Source organism: Mycteria americana, chromosome 2 (genome assembly GCF_035582795.1).
Source record: "Mycteria americana isolate JAX WOST 10 ecotype Jacksonville Zoo and Gardens chromosome 2, USCA_MyAme_1.0, whole genome shotgun sequence".
NCBI classification, from domain to species: Eukaryota; Metazoa; Chordata; class Aves; order Ciconiiformes; family Ciconiidae; genus Mycteria; species Mycteria americana.
Window position 1 is genome coordinate 76543460 of NC_134366.1, and position 23792 is coordinate 76567251.

Genomic DNA, 23792 nt, shown 5'->3' on the forward strand with positions numbered 1-23792 from the left:
AGGTGAAATGAAATACTTGAAAGGGACTAAAGGTAAGGAAACGCTCAGGTTTAGCCAACTAAGTAGGAACTTGTAGGAATTCTACTAGTTAGGAAAAACCCCATAGTGGCTTCCTAAATTTTCATCACCTCTAGCAGTTTTTGAATAATGCAATGGTCTTTTTGGCAGCTTCATAAAGCTGTAATCCGCACAAGAAGTTCTACAATGTCTCAGCACTTCCTGGGGACTCGAAGCAGTAGGACAGCCTTGCAACACAAGCAGAGATTAATCATTTTCTAATGCACAGTAATAAATAATGTATCCCCCATAGTACATAAATTAAAGCTGTAATTCCATCCTGGTTCTGTGATGACACCAGAAGCCCAAGATGGAATTTCAGCCTCATTATGACCAGTCAGGATAAGCGTTATTCCTTAAATTATGTTCTGAGAGTTGATAATGAACTGAGAAGTTCTGAAGGCATCACCAAAGAGAAGTAATGTGTAATTACAAGCAGAAAGCAAAATTATTAAGTCAGATATTGTCTGCAGAACTTGCTAAAGTAAGCAGTAAATCTCATCCCTGAAAAGCACACTCAGCATATTTGTAGCAAGGCAAGCAAAGATTACTACTACTATCAAAAAACTGAAAGTTGTTCTAGTACCACAGGCGCAATGTCCCCATCATAGTAAATGGAAAGAAACTACATGCTAATGATCAGGTTTGTACATTACAGAGTCTTTAAAACACTGAACATAACTCCTCCTACAACCATACATGGTATTTCACTCACAAGTCAAACAAGTATCCTACAGGTGCACAACAACAAGCATAAAATATCAGGAGAAAGTCACAGTATGTCCCAAATCCGCATTCCTATTTGACAAGAAATCTACTGAACAAAGCAAAATGCTCATGATGAGAATTGTTTTGCCCTTCTGATGAATATATATACACACGGTTTACACACTGTAAACAATCTAAAAAATTTTCATTTAGAACATGGTCCTAATATTTCTCCTCCAGATAATTTCAAGAAACCTTACAAAGACTCTAAAGACATTCTACAAGTCTAACAACAAGCACTGTAATGGAAATAAATTTAGAATTATGAAGACAGAGAGCCAAAACAATCATCTATCTAGAGTTAACTGCTGTATTCGCCCTGGACTTTTGTTACCAATTCCCATGATTTTTAGCAAATCCCACAAGATTTCAAGTAGGTCTGGAGTCAGTTTTCTTTCAGAGAGAAGAAGAAAGTAACTTTCTGACCATCTTACACAAACAAGACACAAAACTTTTCAGGATCTCTCGTGGCCTGGAGTAGTTCCAGGTTCTGAACTTTTTTGCATGGTATTATTCACAAATTTATCTCCCTGCCCCCCCCCCCCCCCCTTGGTAATGTGAGAATCTAAGTCACACTCACTCTCACTTGCTCTCCCCCCTTAGGTTTGTAGCTTACAGAGCTGTAAAGAAAAGTACAGAAGGAGAAGCCTGAAGATTATGACAAAAAGTCAAATAAAATGGTGCAGGAAGTTGCTATTTTTAAAAGCTGAAAATGTTTAAGCCTAGAGTAAGTGTTTTTTAATATCTGAGGCTTCCCCACAAGCCACCGTATTATTTGTTCCTTACCTCCCAACTCTTCCTCTTTCCACTTCCCCTTTTTATAATGTCACATCAAGTGTTCAAAACCGAACACCTGGACTTACATTTCCTAGATTCATATTTGAGCACCTTAACAGCAATGGTCTCATATTCAAGGGGCCACTCACCTGGAGTTACCTAGTGATTATTCTGTTCTCTTCTAATCACTCTGATAACCAACAAAATTTTAAATCTGAATATAACTATTTATGTGCCTACATCTGCATTTAAGGACACGTTTTCCAAGAACCCATTTTCTCCCCTTTTACCCTTCATGACTATTCATACAAACAAAAATGTATCAAAAATCATGAGAAAAGGACAAAGAAAGCAAGACAATCAATGCCTAAAGCTCCTTGCCTCCATGGTATCTCCACAAGAAACATATCATCACCTCTAAATAGCAACCTGAAACCTACTCAAGAGACTTACGTAAGTCGTGACTCAAGAACTAAAGCAATGACTGTCAAAACATTCAAAGACACAGTACCCTCTGCTCCTAGTAGTAAAGGAGTAAGGACTGGGAATATGCAAAGGAGATCCTTGCACTGGAGAAAAATAGCAGTAAAAACTTCTTAGAGATCCACAGAATCACAGAATGGGTTGGGTTGGGAGGGATGTTTAAAGATCACCTATTCCAACCCCTTCCCTGCCATAAGCAAGGACATCTTTCACTAGATCAGGTTGCTCAAAGCCATCCGTCCAAAACCATCCACACAAGCTAAGCTACACACTTCAGTAACAGCAGTAGACTACTAGAAAACCTTCAACCAGATGCAGCCTGGGAGGTTTCTTATGTCTCAAATAACTAATGTAAGCTCCAGGAAAAGTGATAACCTAACACCCAACGTATGCCTCCATCTGTCTTTTACCACAGACTCAGAGAAAGATATTATTTTCTCCAAGATCTCTTAGCTAGTAGGTTATATTGCTTGTGAGGTATTGTTGATAAGGAATGGCAACCTAACACAGGACTAAAAGGTGTAAATAAATGTCAGCTGCAAAATCGAGTACCTCTCCTGGTCTGAGCTGAACAAACACTGCTATATTGACAATGTAAGCAAAATGCTGAGAAGAGAAATAAATCTGCAATGAAAAAGAGAGAAGGAAAAAACCTCTAGAAGTAAGCAAGAGGCAACATGAGAGGGAGAGGGCACATGGCAAACTTTCGTTAGCGCAACTCTGACCAATTCAGGCTCTTCCCATGCTCCTCACCGCACCATCTGTGCTTAAGTATAAATGTTCCCTATCACGTTTTCTTTCTTTGTGCAAATATCATATTCACTTTCATATATTCCAAGGACTATGTGACTTATTCATTCAGAAATTAATATAAAATGATGCTTATATAATACATGTTGATTCCATGCTTATACAATTCCATGTTGATTCACAATCTCATTGCACTGGTCATACAAGTACACACTAGAAGTTGTTGTTCAGAATGCTTTTCTTCCGACCTGGGAATTATGTTGCAACACTTGCACTCTAAATTTAAAGACATCATGTACACTAAAGTCTGAGCACTGGCCTGTGAATTGGTTTTCCTGCGTTGCTCATTAGCTCAACACATAATGTAAGACACGTGGGTGAGGACTCACACCAGCAGTAGTGAAAATTTCAGCACTTGAAACCCAAGGAGAGGAGCAGGACTTCAGAACTGTGTAATTACAAGAAGGAAGAAAAAGTATGATTAAAGGGTCCCTACTTCTGACACAGCACAACTCAGAAGAAACGCCAGCACCTGTCACAACGAACTGTGTGGCAAGGACTTCCCCACTGACACCATACCCAGAGATGTGGGCTTTTCACCACAGAGAATTCCAATTTCCCTCCTGGAAAAACGAAGGGGAAGGAGGAAAGAAGTCTTTTTTCGCATAATTTTTACATTATTTAACTCTACTAACTTAAAAAGACTCATTGCCAATGAGTTATTGGGTTGTTGCAACACAGACATTAAGAATCCAAAAGCAGAAGCTCATTGCTGCCCATCCAATTATTGGTGCTGATTTGTTCCTAACAAAATATAGGACAAATGAACATACTGCTAATGCATACTGTGTTAATTATTCTGCGGTGCCACGTAGTAACCCTGACGGAAGTTCAAACGAATTGTGACGGATACGGATAGAAACAGTATTACATATAGTTTAAATTCGTGTTCTGTCAAGTTTGCAGCTATGGCATGGGAGGACTGAGTTGTGAGGCTGCACTACTGCCTAAATGATCTCACGTTATGCTATTAAATACTCCCATGACCCAAAACACTGTAAAGGGGTGAAGTTCAGAAAATCAATTTCAACACTGTTTTGTAAACTTCAGTATAGCTCCAATTCTCTGTTATTGATAGCAATTCAATGAACCACATTTACGTTGTAAGCGCACACCAGGCTTAAAAAGTCAACCGGTTAATGCACAACGCTGAGAGCGCCGTAGGGAGGGCAGATGCTTACAGACAACACGCTGCCAAAACAAAGCTTTAATTTAGAGGAAAAAATTCTGGCCTCTGGAGCTGTAAGAACCGCCCCGAGATAGGAACTGGGAGTACATGGATAAACAGAAGCAATGGTATGAGTCTACACAGAGTGATTTCCAAAACTCATCCTCCCACGGCTTTACCAAAAAGCAGCCTGGTGAGCTGAGCAGCAGCAGCCAGTTGCTGTCAGGGACCCCTGCAGGGCCCTAAAACCAGGTGAAACCCTGCTCGCTGCTCAGCCCAGCTACCCAGGACACCCACGCCCAGCTTACAGCCTGTGGGCCACAACGCTGACCACCGAAATGCCCAATCCAGCCTGCCGCCGGCTCACACCCACCCATCCTCCAGCATCCTTTGCCCCTGGGGAAATGTGGCAGGGGCCGCCTCACCCCAGGGCACCTCTGCCTCGGCTCCTGCAAGCCCATGGCAAGTCATGGGGTGTGGTTCAAGCAGGGTTTGATACCGAAGCTCTCTGAACACAGCAGATCCCACGGCAAATTCCACCCATCAGAGAAAAGCCAGGGTAGAACCACTGCAGCTCACACTCGCGCAGGTGACACAATGCACACCTAAACATAAACTGTACATATAAGCTCTCTCAATAAAAACACATTCATGTGCATTTACAATATACAGTCTTATTTTTTGATGTCAAAGTTTTGTTGCCTCCCCCACGCTCCCCACAAAAAAAAAAAAAAAAAAAAAAAATCTCCATTGGCTTTCCTCAAGCCTTCTCTCCACCCAAAATCCACCGGCAATTATTTTCACATATAAAACAACCATCCCACAACCCTGCTTTTGAATGCTAATCTAAACTGAGTTCTCCAAGCCAGCACGGTAGAGTTACTCTTTGGGAGGGGGAGTGCAGAAAAGAAATGAGAGAGGGGCCTTTAAGATGAAATAAAAATAGACTGCCTTGATCCCACCATGACATGGCCCAGACATTCTCCCTGTGGGGGAAGAAAATGTTTCTTACTGCAGTGAGAGTTTTTGTAACATTTTTTTCTTTTTTTTTTTCCCCGTGCAACTTTGCTTCCTGAAGAATGCTTTATATAAAAGACATGACATTTGGCAACCCAGCTCTGCTGCTTTGTGAAATTCTTTTGGCAAGTGCCCTACGTGCTGACTGCATTAAGCACATCAGTTTATTTATTTATTTATTTAGGCAGAAGTCAGAGGGAGCAAGCCATACAATTAACGCGCAGCGCGGCACCGCTCTGTCCAAAAAATGGGAGAGGAGCTGGGGAGGGAGGGGCTGGAGCCTCTCCTTTAGGGAAATCTCATCATGGGAGAGGAGATGGTTCTCCAACCTCAAAGTGTTGCTGCTGCTCTGGGGCATATGCAGTGATTCTCGGATCTCAAGGCATTTAGCGAACATCAATTAATTAATTAATTAAGCCTCACTTCCACAACAAAGGCAGGTATCATTACACATCTATTTTGCATATGGGTAAAACGAGCTGCGGAGTAAACCTAAGCCTGTACCAAGCTTGCCCAGTGTCCCGAGGCAGGAGGTGCACTACCTTGCTCTTGCCGAGGCAAGAGCTGCCCAGCAGTAACCAGCAGGAGGGCACGGCACCGGCCGCCTGCACTCCCACACTTCCTCCCTCACGCCCCGAGTGAAACCAGAGAATGGAGAAGTCTTCACACACCACCGTCTTCCCAAGGGTACAGCCACGGCACATGACTGCGAGGCACAGGGACCTCCGTCGATAAGCACCGATCTCCTTTGCACCACGTCGTGTGCCCATGAGATACCTCAGTGCCATTTGCAGTTAAGTCAGGGACAGCACCATGTATATATATACACCATCTGCGGTCATGTTCTCACAAAGGCAAAACCTCCAAGGGTCAAGGACTCAAAACAAACAACCCCTGTTTCCTACTCAGATGCCACACGCTGGGCAGGAGGGCCGTACTTCTGTGGTTCGGAGTTATGGAGCATATTACTTTAGGCTCACAAGACAACAAGATGCTTCTCAGAAACAATGGAATATTTTGCTTACGATCATGATTAGCCCCATTTATTTACACCAGGGACCAACAAAGCTTGGCAGCACACCGCCAGGGACACCCCTAACAGCGATTCACAGAACCATGAAGTTTTCAAGCTGAATAGGGAGGAGAGACGGGAACAGGAGAGGACATGGTTCAGAGACTGAAGCCAACGGCTGGCCAGTCCCACAAGCTTGGAAGGGTAAAGCTTCTTCACTCACCGCATTATCCCCTGGTATTTTCAGGCCAAGCTGCTAGCAGCAAAGGGCCCAATCCATCCAAGCCATTGTTCAGCACACACACCACCCGGGAAATGCTGAAATGCGATCTGGTGCCTTCCACAGGACAGAGCTACCAAGTCGCTAACCAACGGGACCCCCTGCAGATCGGATACAGAAAGGACTTTTCTCCATCTCAGAGAGCTGAGATGGGACTGGAGAGTCTGCTTGATCAGGCGGTGCTGCTTCAAAGGCTACGTCCAAGGGCACAGATAAATCTATAATGCACTTAGCCTTTGGAAAAGTTTTAAGCAGCTTGGTCTAAAAAAATGTTACACATTTAACATTAAAAAGCATTTTCCACACACAAGTATAAAAGAGACAGTTGTGTGTTCTCATCATTTGTGTGCACCCCGAATAAAAAAAAGTCTAATTTTGTTCCTAGAAAAGAAAATTGACACAGCAATCTAAACCTGCCTTGTGTTTTGCTAGAAGAACATGAGGAAAACTTTTTTTTTTTTTAAATAAAAAAATCTGGCATTACCCCCCCTTCCTGTTCTACAACTTTTTCCTAGAATTTCTGCCCTTTGTTTCTAGGCCAATTTCTATGATATCAAAGTAGTTATCACAACAGCAATATACAAGCCTAATTCCACAAGGTTTATTCAAGGCAAACAGACTTCAACCAGATTGCCAGTTTTAGTAGACGTTTGACGTGACCAAGGGCTCAGGACAGTAAGATACAGAACTCAGCATCAGTTTAACTGCACAGCAACCTTTGCTAATCATCTGTCCTCAGTGGGGCATATACCAGGCTCTCCTTTGAAAAGGATTTAGGGATCTCAGGACTGAAAAGGGCCACAGGGCCAAACATCTGTCCACAAAGAAATCACTGGCAAAATTCCCCTCACCTGAAGCAAGGAAATACCAAGCCTTCAGTAGCACGACTCGATCATCCTCTTCAAGCTGGAAACAATACATTAGCACTTCAAGTGGGGATTTCAGGCTCGGTGTACCGAGTTACCAATTGCCCACGCAGTATGCACGCCTTGGTCTACGAGCTGATTCTGGAAGTACAGGCCAAGAGCAAGTAAGGGAAACCTCAGCACAAGTTGTCTGAAGCTGTGGTCTCATTAGCCCAACACACAGGCAAATCTGGACTCAAGACGCTTTGGTTCTTGTGTGCATATACTACATATCAAGATATGAAAGATGCACATATTGTCCCAATGCAAATTTTCACACCAGAACATTAATAAACACTCTTTTTCTTTAAACAGAGGAAACAATTAAAAAAAAAAAATATTCTCCACCAAACATATCTGAAGGCAAGTAAGAGGAACTAACATATTTTAGGACAAGCCTGGCAATCGCACTAGCCTCCGGTGCACAGGGCAGAGATGCTATGAAAGACAAAATTACACAACTTAAAACTTAGTTACAGGTGGTTTACTTGAGGGGAAGGACAAGATGATAACAGAGGGACAAGACTTGGAGGTAAAGGGTAGGATAGGACAGAACACATGAGAGAGGGACAAGACTGGGTTGTTTTTGGCTTGATACTTGCCAAGTGAAAAAACAAGCGTGAGTCATAGTAAAGGTAACTCGAAGTGTGATGTGACTGCAATGGAGAGCTGAGCAGACCACACTACATGAGTCAGCAGCACATATAAAAAGGGTGATAAGAAGCAGCAGATGGGACATGTCTTTACTAAAACAACCCTGCAGGACACAGGCCTCCTTTGCTCTAGTGAAATGGTCGTGCCAAGCTGCTGCGCGCTGGCTCGTACGCTTGCGATCCTGTGAATCAAAGAACGCCGTGCATGGGGGTTAGAAAAGCAGCAGGCAAACAGGTGCAGACAGATCCACATGCAAAAAAGCACAGAAAAGCAAAGCAACAGCACCCCCCCAACACACACACACCCTGACGAGCGCCCTGGGACACCAGCCTCCAAACCGCTCAGCCAGCAGCGTGGGGAGGAAGAGAGGGGGGGAAGGAAGCTGTCACTGGGATCATGGCATTCAACCTGGCTGACGGCCAGCTTTTCTGTTCCTGCTAGTCAGACTCTGCCCTCCTGGTGGGTGCCGAGGGCAGGAGGCTGCAGCGCTGCAGCCCCCCAGCCCCCTTCTGCCTCCCCAGCATGCACCTGCAGAGCCAGGAGGCAGCCACAGCCAACGCAGCTCACACGCATCTCGAGAAGCCAAAAGGACAGCTGGGGCTATTTGCGGAGCTATGCTCCAGTATACCTGCAGCTCAGGTGGCTTTGCAAAACTCGGGTTTAAAGCTCCATCTTTTTGTTCAGGATTGCAAACCCCGTTTTGCTGCGAGAGCAGAACATTTAGCCCCAAGAGACCAAGCGCCACATTCTTGGGTAGCAGAAACCATACAGTCATACGCAAGGCCAACATTACCTGCAAAATGCAGCTGCTGCCCTGACCACAAACAACCTGCAATGGTGGTTCTTCGCTGTCAGGATCCCTACTCTCTGCACTTTTGAACCTGGTCAGGAAAGATGAGGGCCCCCTGTCACCAGCTCAAAAGAGGACAGAGACATAAGGCAAAGCTCAAATCACCTTTCATGTCACTTCTTGGCTGAGGTAAAATTATACCCTGCCTGCGAGGGGCTAGACGGAAAGCAAAAGGCTCTATTTTTAGACACAAGATCCTGCTTCATCAGGTTCATCTAATTTCTAAGAAACAAACTTTGGCAAAGGTCTGCATTTGAGGGGGATTAAAGATTACTTGTTTCATTTTCTTTTAGTGCAGCTCATAGCATGACTAGCATAAATCTAAGAAAATCTGCTTTAGCCACATATACATGCCAGCTGTTCTATTTGGGAGAGATAGTCCCTATATTCTAGCAATATATATATATATATTTCATTTTTCCCAATCTGTCCTGCCAAAATAAGCATGTTGTGTCCAAGTATTTCAATGGAGTTAGAAGGTGTGTCTATTCCCCCCGCTCCAAACATCCTTATTTATAGATTTCAAAAGTTGGCAGGTACACTGAGGAAGAGCAGTTGCTGAGCCTAACACACTCTGCACAGCAACAGATCTGTTGTAACAGATTAACAGGCAGAGAGATAGAGAGAGACAGGAAAGAGCCACGCTTTCCTTCTTTACACACGTCCTTGCTTTCAAATGCAGCTTTACGGAGATAATGACAGTAACTGCGTGTCTAAAATAAAGCTGGACTGAGAGCCAAGGCTCATGCAGCCGCACTGACAGCAGAGCTTGGCTCTGCACTTCGGTCACGCACTTTTCTAACCCAAGCGTACGCCTTCCAAGAAGTAGGTAGAGGAACTGCTCTCCTACGGACATCGCGAGCATTAGCGAAGGGAGAGGGCGGTCAGCCTGTAAGAAAAACAGTGAAGTTAGTTTTCATTTCCTGTCGGTTTTAATCTTGTCTAGAGGCTTTGCTAGCTGCTACTTCCATTTTCTGGCCTGCCTGCAGAGGAACTGCTGTCTTTACTCGTTCACAGAAACGAGTAAAGCCTCTTAGCTGCCTGCAGTTAGTGTCTCTCGTGCTCCTGAAATCCACCCCACCCTGCCCACCATTCAGTGGCTGCAGCAGCAGTGAATCAGTCTGCAACCACAAATCACTGCATTGGCCTCCCCCTTGCAGCTCTATAAACAAACATATTCCTGATTACAGCCTCCAGTGGCAATCTGTTTTTTTTTTAAAAAAAAAAAAGGCACAGGATTCATACAGGATTCATGGAAACTGATGCACAACTTTTTTCACAATCTCAAATCTTTCCATTACCCCTTGAAGGGTCTGGCTATGCAGAAACACCCTTATACCCATTTGACTGCTGGTTTTCACACTCTGTGGGCTCTTTGATTTTCTTTGAACTCATGATGCAAGTCCTTCTATACATTCTCCAGGCAATTCCTGACATGCACTGCACAATTTGCACATGGACACAGAGCACCTGCTAACCCAAAGACAATTAGTGACAACTTAGGCTGCTAAACAGTGACGAATCAATGACAAACCGTTACTGATAGTTCTGCAAAAAGGTTCCTACGTCCCTCAGACACAGCCCCTGGCAATATACACACTTCTGCACATCCACTTTCAAAAGAAGCCATCAGATGCACTCACCCATCTAACCCAAGATGCAAGACACAGCTAGTTGAGGTGACACCCTGCATCAAAGGCAGCTGAGGACGGGTGCTGAGCTAGGAGAGCAGAAGGCAAAGGTGTAAGTGATAGAGCGCAGAGTTCATGTTGCTAAGAGTTAACCAGCACGATACGTGCCAGGAGCAATAACTTCTCCCTCTACGTGAACTGTGACCAGGAGCAATGCCAGCAAGTCATGGCTAAAAGAGATGGAAGAGGGGGAATCACCTGATCCTCGGTGTGTGTACATCTCTGAAGATTTATCTCAGCACCACAGCCTTAATTCCTTCCCCAGTTTGCAAGAACTGGCCTTTCACACACACACTAGAGAAAGAAAAGGAGTTTGTCTAGTATCTTTACTTCCAGCTCATGTTTGCAAAGCTCCCTGAGAAGAAAACCGCCAGACTCCACAAGTGATCAGTGTTATCACACTTGATCCACATGTGCCTCGAGCTTGCTGCCCCCCACGGGACCAACAGCCATCGCTGCAGTCCTAAAGGGATGGTGGCATAAAATGGTAAAGTAGCATTTCACTTGCCTTTTCCTGGGAGAGATTATGTAGGTGTAGCATGTCAGAAGACAAAATCACTAACTTTATTCCTAAAATCTCTCAACAGTTCTCAGTCTCACTTCCTCGTTTACAGCTGGATGAATCTGAAAGAGAGAGTCACTTTTGCAAGATCCAAGAACGTGACTGGGAACACAACGGCAAAGCCCCAAACCCTGTTCCTCTCCTCAGTCTGCTCTTCCCTCTTCTCCCCCTCTGGGCACAGTGGAGCTAGGTCACTACCTTCCGCATACAGAATAATAAATAAGTGACTTCTCTCTCATGCATTTATGTACATAAATTAAGACATATTTTAAACTAGGTTGTAATGATCCATATTGTAATGGGTAAACAAGTAAATGACCTCACACTTGTGGGATAATGATATTACGTTCAAATACTGTATCTATTGAAACCGCATGAATTAATTTTTAAGTAACATTTTCGAGAAGGATGTGTTTTTGCTGCTGAAGTCTCGAAGAAAATCAAACCTTGCAACTGATAGCAGTTACTGACTACACTTCTTAAACCAGGCCTGACTGACATCCTACATCATCCTGCAGTAGCAGTCTTTTCTGCCAGGCCAGAGAGGGTATCTTCTTCATTTCAGTGCAGTCAGCTGGCTGAGTTAAATACTTAGCTCAAACAGGAGAAAGGAACTAGAAGTTGTAAAATTAAGAAAATAGGAGTACAAATAATTTCTTAACAGAAGTGATGTGCAAGAGTTTGGGATCTATGATTCCCAAAGCTCTCTAAGATACTGTGACCAAAAAAAAAAAATTTACTTAATAACTACAATTAACTGTTCCTTTTAAAAATGGCTTAATTTTAATGCAAAACAAATTTAATTTTTTTTTTCTTTTTTCCCTTCTATTTCCCAGCTCCTATTTTAAGGGAGCATTTAGTTACATGACAGAAACGTTTCAAAATCTCCTTTTTGTGCATTTTTGCTGAACGTTGATTTTCATGTGAATGTAGCCTGATACAAAGTCACGCAAAAATATAATCTAGTAAATAGTGAACAGAAAACACACCACTGATTAAAATAAAAAATAGAAAAATTAGAGGCTCACAGAAATCTATGTTGGACCAGATTACTGGTGGAACATCTGTAGAAATATAATGTAGTCTAAGTTTAAGAAAAGATATATAAAATTATTTCAAGTACCGAAAGCCTTCCCTTCTTTAAGCACAATAACTAAAAAGAGTAAATGCAAAACAAGATTTAGAAGCTGATTATTTTACTAAAGTTTTCCTGCTTGGTCATTTTAGTCACAATTGAAATCAGCGATTTAAATCCTCCTGAAGAACCCTCCACAGGAGGAGCAGTGCTGATTCATTTCTCGTGAGATGGGACACTCAAGATCATGAAGAAGAATGTTAGTTTGCTGATGCATGGCAGATACACTGGGACAGAGACAAATGCACACTAGTATTTCAGATTTTTAAAAGGCAAGAGGCTAAAATATATGCACATACGTGCACGTGTGAATGCATGCCCTCATTTTGTTACCACGCTCTATCAGGACACAGAGCTGCACAGCAGCAGACTAGAAGGAGGAAGCTTCTGCAAAGAGGTAATGGCCAGCAACTCTTGAGTGCTCAGGACAGTTCTTCCAGATGCAGAAGCAACAGGACTGGCTCAGCAGCGGGTTTCTTGGCGAAAGCACAGCGCTGCGTGGCCAGAGCTGCAGGGCCGGGGACACGAACGAGTGGTGATGTCTGACCGCTCGGGGTTAGTGTGGATCCTGCCAGGATTATGATAAGCCTTGCTAAATCCACGCTGGGCACATGGTGACTCTACACCATCCTCCGCCAGTACTCCTAGTCCCAGGGTGACAGTGACAAAACACCCCTCAGGGCTGTCAAGTTGGGAGCTGCGCTGAGCAGGACACAAGAAGCCTGGCTGCTCTCACCGGACCCCAACTGCCCAGCCCTACCTACACGGGAGTCTCTCCTATGGGTGTCCTGTAGCACCTCCACCACCCAGGTTGTTCCCACGGGCTATAGCAGCACAGACCTCCTCTTCCCTGCCCTGCACAGCGACGAGGACAGGGGAAGCTGTGTTTCAAAAAAAAAAAAAAAAAAAAATGTGTTTTATAGCAGAAACTGAGTTAGAAGGCTTCAGGGGACCTGCAGAAACTTGCAAAGCCACGGACGCGATCCTCCAGCGAGCACGAAAGGAGGAGGAAAGCATCCATGTGGACACTACGAGCCATTTCTCAAGGCAGGAGGTTTCACTATTGGGAAAAACCTCTCCTTTTTCCCCACACCACCCCCATACACTGAACGGCAAACGCATGGGGAGATGCAATCACGGTGGCCGCAGGAGCTGCCAAAGTGCTTTTTGGCTTAAGAAGCAAAGGACAAGTTTGAGGTTTGTTCTTCAATTGCTGCCTCATGCGCTTAATGTAACAAGACAACAGAGAAGAATAACTCATGTATATAGATAGCAACGAGGTAATTAAAGCCTAGTTCTTCTCAGCCTGCTCCCCGACTCCACACAAAAGTACACAAGTGCACGAACATCTAGGTTGAAAATACAACATCACGCTCTAGTGTAAAACTCCCATGCCTCATGGAGTACTGCTGGCTTTACTACGGCCACGCTATGTACTAGCGGGTACTGATTGGATTGTGTTTGCACAATATTTCAATAAGCAGAGCCAACCAACATCACTTCCTCTATTTCTGTATAGAGTAATATATTTACAGGAACAGCCTTTTGAAACGTTCCAGTAAAATTAGCTTACTCACAGATTTTTTTTAAAACTAGAACAGAGAGCAGAAGGATAATATCATCATCATTTTTTGTGTAAATCAGCTGTCTATTTACCACTGATATGTTGCAATAATGAATTGCCACTACCTTCCGAGTTATTTGTTGGGTCATTAGAGATTACCTAAGTTCACAGGATCACCAAAAAAAAAAAAAAATCTCCTCATTATTTCCTGGGAAACGACCTTCAGAAGCATGCGTTCCACCTCCTTCCCCAAAGCAATGCTCAAAATATTCCTGGAGGAGGTTTGTCTGTTTTATAAAAACCTCCAGTGACGATGCTTCCACAGCTTTCTCAAAGGCAAATGACTGCAGCACCAAAATACCTTTATCACTTGAAAGCTTTCTTAGATGTTTACCTAAGTCTTGCCACCTTCAAATTAAGCCCGTTTCTTCTCGTCCTAACCCCAGCAGTTGTGCAGTACAGTTTATTCCCTTCCTCCCCATAGGAACCTTCCACATACTTGAACACTGCTATCATGTCTGTTACTGGCCTTCTCCCCTGTAGACTAAACAATCCCAATTCTTTCATCCTCTTTCCCAGGTCATGTTTTCCAAATCTTTGATCATTTTCACTACCTTCTCCCTGGACGCCATCCAGCTGGCTCTTGACTATGTTGTGCCCCAAACTAGATGCTGAGCCATTTCCAACACTGAGTGGAGTGGAGCGGACGGGTTATTTCGTGCCTTTTCTTTACACACCCCAAAACAGTGCTTTTCAAGGGGCAGGGATGGGGAAACTTTGTTCCTTGTACGACACCCACAATCCCAGACGATCCCCTTCACTCTCCGACACGCTGTCCTGCGCACACGGATCAGGCCTGGGAGGACTTGCGCTGGGCTCTTCCCCGCAGGCGCTCACGATGGAGCCGCAGGGCCGCCAGCTCCAGGGTTGGAGCCGCAGCAGGCGGGGGGGGGAAGGAAAAGCTGCCCACTCAGCAGAGCACTGGCAGCCCAGCTCCCAGGGGACAGAAGAGCAGGACATGCTGCAGGCTGGTTTTCTCTGGTGGTCTGGGAACCAGCTGTGATTTTTAACACCCTATTCAACGAAACCAGGCCAAACTGCCTCCAGCACAGCTCACAGACCTTCTTCTGTAGGACCACTAGTGAGTCAGCCATTCCCCATCCTGTGTCATGCAACTGGATATTTCTATCCCTGTGCAGGGCTTCTAAGTTTATATCCTGTTTTTTTTTTCCCCAAACCATTCCTTCAGTTAGCCAGGGCCACTCTGAACTTTAATCCTGCCCTCCAAGGAGCCTGCAACTCCTCTCCATGCTTCTTATCCTATGTAAATTTAATAACTGCTCTCTCTGCTCCATCCATCATTTCAATAATGAAAACAATGAGTATTAACAAAGCCAGGACAGACCCCTGGGGAATCTCACTCACTCCAGTCTTGCAGTTTAACAGCAAACCATGAATAACTACTTTGAATAGTGCCTGGTGAAATTCTGTGCACCCACATTACAGACTGGCCGACCAGACACCCAGCCTGCTTCAAAGACAGCCGTGTTAGAAAGCATCCAGAGCCCCCGTTAAAGAGGGAGTAATTTCTATCAGACAGAGGTCCAATTACATTGTCATAGGCGCTGTTGGAAAGTCTTTGCTAAACACTGCCATAAAAACGTAACGCATGCTGATAAGAGGAATAAGAGTGTTGATAACCAAGGTTTAGGATGACAGGAAGAGCTTCAGCTGAACCGAGACAGCAGGAGCCTGACTTTGCTTCCAGCAAGAAAGAGTCTTGGAAGAAGCAAACTGAAACACAGTATAAAAATGACAGGAATTTTGTACCTGCCATTAACTGCTGCCGACTTATCAGTTAAAGAAGATACTATCACAGAAGTGTGGGTTTGGTTTTGGGGGTTGTTTTTTTAATAAAACCAAAACATTTTCTTAGCTCTTCCAGATGTTTTTTGAATTGCATTCCTTACTGCTCCCTAATAGCCTGTCCTGCTCAGGGATCACAAACAAGCCAGACAGCAAAGACCATGGCTCCCAAAATCCAGATTAATGCTTTAATCAACCACTGAAAGCATCCCCAGCCCCACACCAGCACTAGGAGAAGCAAGTGGCAGCAGCTGGTGCCTGAAAGAGGGAGAAAGGGTAAGTTCCATGGCAAGTGAAAGGTGAGGCAGCTTTCCAACACTGGCTCCCTCTGCTTGCCAAAATACCAATGCCCTGCCCACGCCTCGCTCCGTCTTCTGTGGAAGATGCGCTTGCTTCCCAGGAGAGTTTACTCTCGCAATGCAGATGTGCTTCACTGAGGCAATCACGTTCTGTTGCGTAATGCAACCCGGAATTAAACAGTATATGCTATTTGGTGCATTTTTAAAATGTAAATCAGAAGTTACTGCGGAGCTCAGTGACGCTGCCAAGAATGTTAACGTTATGATTTTAGCAGGGAAGAATATATCATACCCTCCCTCCTCCCACAGCTTACTCTTGAGTCGTAATTTTGCTAAATCCTTCTGTACCTGTCAGTAAAATACAAAGTCACACATCTGTATGACTTTCATTTTGATCTTTGGTGACTGCGGGTATCATCACCTCAGGAACTAACGCAGCCGCACCAGTGGCAGACGCAGGGCAGCTCTGGGAAGAACCTGGCAGGTGACTGCACCAAGGCGCACAGAATTGAACCATTCACCTCATGTCCTACAGAACTGGGTTGTTTTTTTTTTTTTAAAAAAAAAAAAAAAAAAAAGGAAAGTCAGGAACAGAACCCACAGCCAACCATTTCCAGTCCCCTGCGTGAACAAGGAGGAACAACATTGCAGGTGCTGAGGCATACTTTGAATACAAATAGACATACATTTACATTCTCCTTATAGTTTCCAGGAGTTGCACAATGCCATTCCTCTTTAGACGAATACAGGTCTTTTCTAAAATATGTTATGCATAACCCAGTTTTCCGTAGCGGAAAACTCAGCAAGGGAATACTGTTTGCTCATACTAGAAATGTATCCCAAAATTACAGTAATTTATAGCCTCATTTTCATTGACAAAAGAAATAATATCATTCTCTTCTGACAAATATCAGTACACCGAAAAAGTAATGAATAAATGCCTATAAACAGGTATCAAATAAAGCAACTATCAATCACTGCAAAAAAATTTTAATTAAATCATATGTTAAGTAAAAAAAGACTGAAGTAAAAACAAGCCATGTAATCTGAAATCAAAATAAAAATCTATCATGCCAAAGCAGAAAAACACAATTCAGAGCACTAAAATACCACAACCTGTTAAATGACCAGTCATCTAATTGTTATTTATAAAGCTCCACGTATGCTAAATGAAGCCAAATGTAGAGATTCAGCAAAGTACTTAGGCATGTGCCAAAGTATATCTGTATTTTAAAAACATGTTTTATGTGACAGCTTAAAACTCTGGAACTGTTCATGTACACCTCTACAACAATTTCTTTTTAAGAGACAGAAAATACTCAGAAAGCGATCTGCGCTGGCCACATTTTAGTCTTACAAATCAAATCAGCATTCAGCCTAAGCTGAATACATATTTCTGGAGACACATCAGAAAGAACCCCGAGGATTAGTCCTAATACAAAAGGATGAGGGAGTTGCCTGCTGTCATCCTGCCAGTTTTGCAGAACAGAAGAGTTAGCAAATGAGGCATGAAAAGATGTGAGCAAAGAAACTCATACCTGCGAAAAATGTAACAATATCAGGTGTGCAAGAAAATTACCGTAAGTAGTATCAGGCCCAGTCACAAGAACTGCTGACCAGCTGAAAGCCCTTTTGGCCTCAACTGGAAATACTTAGCACCCTTAGGCTAGTTAAACTTATAAGCCGTCCTAATTTAATGCTATAAATTAAATTTGAATATTCAGCAGTTAACTTTTTAAGGCTCTGACCTTCAATCTGAATCAACAGTAAGGCACCAGCACTAGCTGAAGCTCTCGCTACATCAAGAAATCTTCCTGTGTGCCTCCCCTTCTATCTGTTACTGTAAAGGATACAGTTCTCTCTTTTTTTAATTCCTTATAGTGATAGCGATAGCAATAAAAATACACCTATCTTACTGCTTTAGGGAAAGCCCAAAAGCTCCTGTTTTGGGCTTTGAAAATCTCTTGTTAATGCAGCTGGTGGCTTTCAGAGTGCAATGACAAAGGGAGAGCACTATTCAAGTGGGTGGGTGCATGCACACTCGTGTGCAGGGAAAGTGAAGAAGAAAGAGGCACACACTCTGTATTATAATTCTCTGAACCTGAATATGGCAACAAACCACATTCAGCGCAGATGGACAGTCATGTTATGAAAATACACAGTTGGCTCAACACTACCATGTCTAGCAAGGTGGGCTGACAGGTTTCATACAGCAAAGGCTACCTCTGGGGGAGGGGGAAAGCTGAGGTGGGCATGAGGAGTTCCGCACCTGCCTGGAGATACCTTAAAAGTCACTTTAATTCATCTGATCCCTAAGATTCAACAAAAAAATAGGGAAAATAAATTAACTGAAGAACAAAAGGCTTAACTTACTGAATAAGACACCACTTTAAGAGGTTTCCCCACTTTCCCTGCTGTAAAAGCACTTCTGAAAAATTCAGCCACTGAGCTACTGCTTTTCTTGACCTTTTCACTGAAAGAGAGCAGAGTAAAAACAGGAAAGAGCTAAAATGATATGCAATAGAGATGCTTCATGTTAGGAAAGTCTTTTGAGTCACTGTTGCAAATTCATTCTGTGTCAGATTTGCCAATATAATGCGTGCTAAAGACTATTAACAGCACCAGCAGGCAAAGCAAGTGTATTGTCCCTCAGCTGCTGCAGCAACACCGTACGCAGCATACGATGCAGCTACGTAACATTTGCATCTGCTGCTAGTTTTCCACACCCAAAAGCTCACTTCATGTCTTATGATTAATTTATAATGCCCTGAGCCCCAAGGAGATTTGCTCCTCTGATTGCCCTTTTCTTAACAATAATGCAAATAAACATGGAAATAAATCTATTGTCTGCGGAACCCTTCCACTAATTTTGTTCTTTGATGGTGTGGTTGATTTACTATAGTTAGGAATCAAGAGTAAAGTGGATCGTAGCTTAATACAGAGTGTGGTTAATCTTCCCTTTGCATAATGCTGGTACACTATGGCCCAAATACCAGAGATTTATTTGATGTGTACATGCTTTCAAGCATTAGCAAACAAGTTGCAGCCCATTATGAAAGAAGAGCAGATCCAGTCGTGAAGCTCTTTATGTACTAGATATACACGGGCAGTGCAATATACCTACATTTGCCATGTGTACTAGCTTTATAATTTTGGAGACTATTTCACAAAGAAGTATCATTTTTTAAAATATGACTAAAAATATGGCTGAGATCACTTCCCATGTCCTGATGCACTATTGTCTGAAGCATGACAGAACTGGCAGAGAGAGGCACAGCCTTCTTTTTCTCTTTTTCTTTCTTTAATTGATTTTATTCCTTGTAACATAGCCAAAAAAGGAAGAACATATACTAGAGCCTCACAAATGTATAGACACTCTAATTCCCATGAAAAACCAAAAAGCTTCTCTCACTTCTCATTTCTTATTCTTCCATTAAAGAATATGCTACAGAACATACAGAAGTACTCTACCAAATATCACAGAATTTTTTACTTTACTAGACCTATCGAATAAATTATTATCCTACATTCTGTAACTAAAACATTTTTGTTGTTGTTCATGTACTAATTAAAACAAATTGGTCCTTTAAAAGCCAGTCATAAGAGCAGAATATTAACTTAAATAAAAATTATTTGTAATAATGAAGTTTCAAGCAACAGTACAGTGGAAGCACTTAAGTGCACAAAAGTTACTTACATGGAGCAGCACTCCCTGGATAAGAGACCCAGTGTGAGTCTACAGTATTTTAACACACACAGACAAAACCACCCAAGCTGTACTGTTAGGTACCAAGAAGCCATTCTCACAATAAGGTGCATTTTTTCTACCTAGTAGAAGAAAAGTGATCCCATGCTCAGGCACTAGCTTTAGAGGACAGTACCTAACTCCTTGCCCTCTCACGTACACATGTGATTTTCAGCAATTCTCCCAGTGTTTATACTACACTCACTGACCCCCCACATAGGCAACAACGGGACATCATCAGTCACTTGCCATCTTTGGCCTAGATTTTATCCTGTTCCATGCCGAACACTAACTTGAGATGACTCAGGAACAGTTGCCTCTGTTTTTTCCCCCATAATAAATGAAGAAGCCACGACAGAGGTAAAGCGGGGGCTGGAGGAGGAAAGACCTTTCAGACAGCAATTCAAAAATCTCCTCTACAGAGGTGTAGAAAACCTATGTTCCTGGAGCGAGCTCTTCAGGTGAAGCCTCAAATCTTGGTGGCAACTATCAAATGGACGTAAAAGTATATGCCTGCGAAGGAGGTGCTGTGAGAACAAACACATCAGTGACTGAGAGACACCAGGATACCACAAAAAAGTAACACAGTAAGAAGAGAGGATGCCAGTGTCTCAGATAAGCAGTTATGGCCATGTTTACTTAAACTGTTCTGCTGAGTTGTTCCCATTTCAGGCAGAAAACTTTGATTTAAGGAAGAGACTTGCAGTTCTGTCTTCATATTTTTTTTCCTTCAAAGCATGAAAGAACTTCCTTTTTCAAAACCAAATTAACAAAGTTTACGTCCAAACCCTCTCAGTCCCAAAAATCTCAAATCTGAACTCTATTAAAAGCAGCAGTTAGTGCAGCCAAATGCTCCAACAATATATTTAATAGCCTGTAATATTTCTAATGCCCTACTGCCTGAAGTCTATGATCTGGAAAACCAGCCAAGCACACCCACCCACGAGCAATGACTGCTGCAGGGAAGACTCTGCTATCTCCCTTGGCTATGGCCCTCTGCCACCGCTGGCACGACCAGACCAGGGACTCTCCAGCTGCAGAGGGCAGGCACACAGACCACCTCTCCGGCAGGAGGAAGCCTGAAGCAAGGAGGCAAATTAAAAGGAGCTACTCCTTCAAACTTAAGGTCCTGCAGTTTTATGGGTGTGTTTTGTTATTTGATTAGACTGGACCCTCCTTCTCCTAGCCTACTGCTTCCCTCATGTCACTTAGGGTTCCTCCCGTTCATTCCTACTTCACATCCTTCAGGCTGGAAGATTTTGGCAATCACTTCCCCAGTTCAACTACTAACACACTCAATGGAAAAACTCCCTTGACACCAGTGGGGACCAGAGCAGGCATTTGCCCCGAGCTCAGGTATGAGCATCCTGCACACCCAGCAGTACTTCTCCCTAGTCAGGCTAAAGGATGCTTGGGAAAAGCATTTTGATGCAGATTTCACATTTGCTGGTCATGACACTGGAAAATACAGTTCATGCTGCCTCCTGACAAAAAGCCACACCGCATGTTCTTCTATATAAGGCGTACATGTAGGAAAGCAAAAATATCTTTTCTAGTAAGTTATGCAAAGCAGAAACAGCCTCCTGGTACTATTACAGCTGACTGGAAGCTAAAATGATACTAATTATACAGTTCACTTGAACTCCAGCAAGGCTCCATGAGTCCTAGCTGTCCTAGCATGAAGAACACCGCCTGAGCGAACCCCCCGGCAGGCACCTCCCTGCCACCGCGCGTGGGCAAGGCCCACCAAAGCGCCAGGGAAGACGGCCAGGAAGGGCAGGCAGCTTTCCTGCCTGCCCCGTGGGCACAACCTGCCGCTCCTCCTCTGTCGCCCTGCACCATGGCACCCACGGGCACGGGACAGGAGCAAGGCCGTCCCCATCCGAGCGAGAACTTACTCCCATACGCGGCACAACTCTGTGCTCCATCTCAGACTTTTCTAAGCATCAAACCTCCCGGCTGAAGAGCATTTTCCACTCTCTTACCAGCCTGACTGCTCAAGATTAAGCGAAGCTGCGGATGACTCCGCAGCACGTTCCACGTTATCATGCCAGTGGGTTGCTGTGAATTCGCGACGAAGCAAGTGAGGCGGCACGCTCAGATACAAACCAGGCTGAACTTTCAGGACTGGTTTCTCCTGTTTTGGGCCCATTGACCAGGAGTGCAGTGGAATTTTTAAAAAGCTGTCAGATGTAGCGCAAAAAAGGAAAAAAAGGATTATTTGCATAATATCTAAATAATGAAATGAGGGCTTTTTCACTTCCATACTTCAGTACCTCAAAAATGGCCAGGGGAGTATTATAATTTACTACAAGGTCTGACAAATGGATGGATTCCCACAAACACTGACAGTAACAAGTTTATTCCCTTTCATAACGAAAACAAGCAGAAGATATTTTACTCCGAAGGATGATTTTTCCAGCAAACTCTCAAGTTCTCTGAAAACAGCCATAACTACAACACTGCTTGCAGAATGTGTGGTAACTTTACAGAAGATGTTGTATGTCAAACATTAATTTTTAAATAAATCCACTAAAGCTACCCCACCGTGTTTTCAAAGTCACCCAGTTTAATTACTTTATTAGATCAATAAAGAACTTTGGATAGCAAAAAACTGCACGTATATTCAAAGTGAAAGACACAGATATCAATTGACTGAAAAATGTACAGGAAAGAAGCAGGAGAAATGATGTGAAAATGAAAAAAAAAAAGTAATTAATAATCCACAAAACAATCAGCACACCAAAAAGATAACTTCATGATCTCACTTCACCTGTGGAAAGGCTGAGCAGGCTTTCGATCTTTGTCCATTTCCACGCTCCCTAAGGTTTTCCTGGCAAAAGCGAAGCCCTCCACAGAGCGGCTGGGCGGCAGCTGACAGCCAGCTTGCTCTCCCGCGCGACTGCTCTGCAGAGGCAGGCTCTCAGTCAGCTGCTTCACAGACCACAGTCCCTGGTCACTACTGCCACCACAGAGTACAAACTAAAAACCACCGTTACATCGCAAACCAATTAACCAACGTAACCAACGACGCTTCGCAGCGCGCGACCTCCGGCAAAGACTGCAACCGTGTGTGCCTTCCCCACAGTGACGCGCATGCGGTGCAGCACTGGTGTATCCACGATACCGTGTTGCATCTAGTTACCCCAAAGGGGCGACGCTCCTAAAGGGCGGGAAAAATTGGGTTATAGACATTACGCAACATTTGGGGTGTATTTAAACAAACTCTAGGCTTAGCAATCGGTTGCCTTAATATTTTCTGGGTATCCCAAAACTTTACAGGAGGCGTGCAGGCTCGCAGGCAGCCCCCACACGCCTCATCCCTCCTTCCACCCCATGGCCCAGCTGCACCACCGGCACTGGGCACCCGCAAGCCCGCACTTGGCATAAACGTGACCCTGAAGCAGCAAGGAGCAGCGGAAAAACCCCTGTGAGGAGCAGCCGCCGCTCCGGTGCGGCGGGAGCACCTCGCCGCACGCCCACACGCCACCGCTCCAGGAAACGCAGCGGGGCTGGGGCTCAGAAAGGCAGGCAGGGCAGGGGAAGCGGCCAGCCTCCAGCGTGCACCCACAGGCGCTCGGGGAGACGGGGCGGTGGCGTTAGTCCGGGAGCCCTGAGGCCAGGGGCAAGGCCGGGGCCCTCCCTGACCCCAGGGGCTTCAGGAGAGGCTCGGCAGGCCCCGCCACCAGCATCTCCGCCACCTGGGAAAGAGGGAGTTCACGGAAAAGCCGTGGATATTATTTGAGGGCTAACGGGTGCTCACTGCAAACTGGGTGCAGCTCGCTCAGGGGAAACACCCCTGCCCCGCAGTCCCCAGGGAAGTCAAATGCCCAAAATGCAGAGGACTTGCTTAAGGTGGGGGATGGATTCACCTCTAAAGCTAGCGGGATACCTACAGGAGGAAGATACAAGTATAATGAATGCATTTCTATTTAGTGCTCTTTATCACACAAAAATCCCACAACTACTATACAAAAAACTAATCGGCCTCACGGAAATGCAACAGCAAGGGAAGCGCGGGCAGGCGCAGATGGGAAAAATGAAAATCTGGTCGCCTGCCCGCAGGCAGTTCCCCACCCTCAACAGCACACAGGCAGGCAAGGCCCCAGCTTTCACAGTTTCAGGTGCAAGACCCCTAGCACTCCCATA

At 44.2% G+C, this 23792-nt stretch overlaps 1 protein-coding gene across 13 annotated transcripts in view; it reads right to left on the bottom strand.

Annotated features, from left to right (window-relative positions):
* Positions 1–23792, bottom strand: part of ATXN1 (ataxin 1) — a 225062-nt gene that overhangs the window by 176987 nt on the left and 24283 nt on the right. For 2 of the 13 annotated variants that reach the window (XM_075493810.1, XM_075493815.1), the window contains one exon: positions 18272–18371. The exons of the other annotated variants lie outside the window; for them this stretch is intronic. The gene's annotated coding sequence lies outside the window, so the exon portion shown is untranslated. The remainder of the gene's footprint in view (positions 1–18271; positions 18372–23792) is intronic. 13 annotated transcript variants of the gene reach the window in all.